Source organism: Atta cephalotes (genome assembly GCF_000143395.1).
Source record: "Atta cephalotes unplaced genomic scaffold scaffold00026, whole genome shotgun sequence".
Taxonomy (NCBI): Eukaryota; Metazoa; Arthropoda; class Insecta; order Hymenoptera; family Formicidae; genus Atta; species Atta cephalotes.
In genome coordinates, this window is record NW_012130090.1 from 2,536,795 (window position 1) to 2,538,205 (window position 1,411).

The 1,411-nt window shown below is 39.3% G+C and overlaps 1 pseudogene; it reads left to right on the top strand.

Annotated features, from left to right (window-relative positions):
- The first annotated feature begins 265 nt into the window (after positions 1-265).
- LOC105620410 lies at positions 266-635 on the top strand (annotated as a pseudogene).
- Positions 636-1,411: the final 776 nt, after the last annotated feature.

Below are 1,411 nucleotides of genomic sequence, written 5' to 3' on the forward strand. Positions count from 1 at the left end.
TACAGATCATTGACAGACGACACGATATCTGAAAACGCTTATGCCCTCAATGTGTGGCGATTCTCCATCCGAACACTCGATGAATATAATAACTTATATCTGAAAAGATGTATCATTGTTGGCCGATGTCTTTGAAAATTTCCGTGACAGTTGCGTCGCGAGTTATGAGCTCGATCCCGCGTATTATTACACTTTATCGGACTTCACGTGGGACACCACGTTAAAGCACACGAATGTAAGATTTGAACTGCTTGCAGACATTAACATGGTCATGTTTATCGAGCAATATACGCGGTGGTCTGAGTCAATGTTCGAACAGATACGCGCGAGCCAATACAACAAATACATGTTGTATGATCCATCGAAATTATCATCGTACTTGATGTATTATAACGATCAACAATCTGTACGGCTGGGCAATGTGTCAACCATTGCCTTACGCCGATTTTCGATGGGTCAACGACGTACAAAATTTTGACATTGCGTTAGATTCAGCAACAGGCTATATTCTCGAGACGGACGCGGAATATTCATAACATCTTCATAACGCGCACATTGATCTATTTTGTCCAACGCGCGAGAAACCACCCAGCAAACGTGATGACAAGCTCCTCGCAACATTATGCGATAAATAGCATTACGTCATATATTATCGTAAGCAGAAGTGTACTCGTCATCATAAAGGTTCACTGTATACTGCAATTTGCGCAATCTTCTTGGCTATACGATTATATAGAACTAAACACAAAATTTAGAACTTTGGTCAAAAATGATTTAAAAAAAATTTATACAAACATATGAATAACGCGATATTTGGCAAAATCGTGGAGAACGGACGCAATCGCATCGATGTAAAATTAACAATGGGAAGGCAGACACGGTGCTGAAGGAAAGATCGCGAACCAAATTTCCACAGCCATAGCGTCTTTTCGGAGAATTTGGTTGCGATAGAACTGCGTAAGCTCGAAGTAAAGTTTGATCGATGTACGTGAGCATGTGCATCCTCGACATATCCAAGACGTATTTGTACGAATTTGACCACGAATATATGGCACTGCTGTTTCGCGAAAAATGCCAAATTATGTATATCGATACTGATAGCTTTATATAAGGATTGTCCAAGAAAAAAACCTTCCCACATGAAAATTCACATATCCTCCAAATCACAAAAAAAAATCAATTTTTTAATTTAGTAGGCTTTGCAATGAATGTAAGAAACGATTGAATCAGTTAGTTTCGTAATCGCTTTGTTCTCAGTTGCAAAATGACAAGTGAAGTAGAAACACGCAAATCCATAATCAAAATTTTTCAAGAACACCCGGAATAGAGTTTCATCAAAATCGCGCGGGAGGCGGGAATTTGCAGGAAAACGGTGTCAATAATCATTAGGCGTTTCAAGGAAGACTTGACT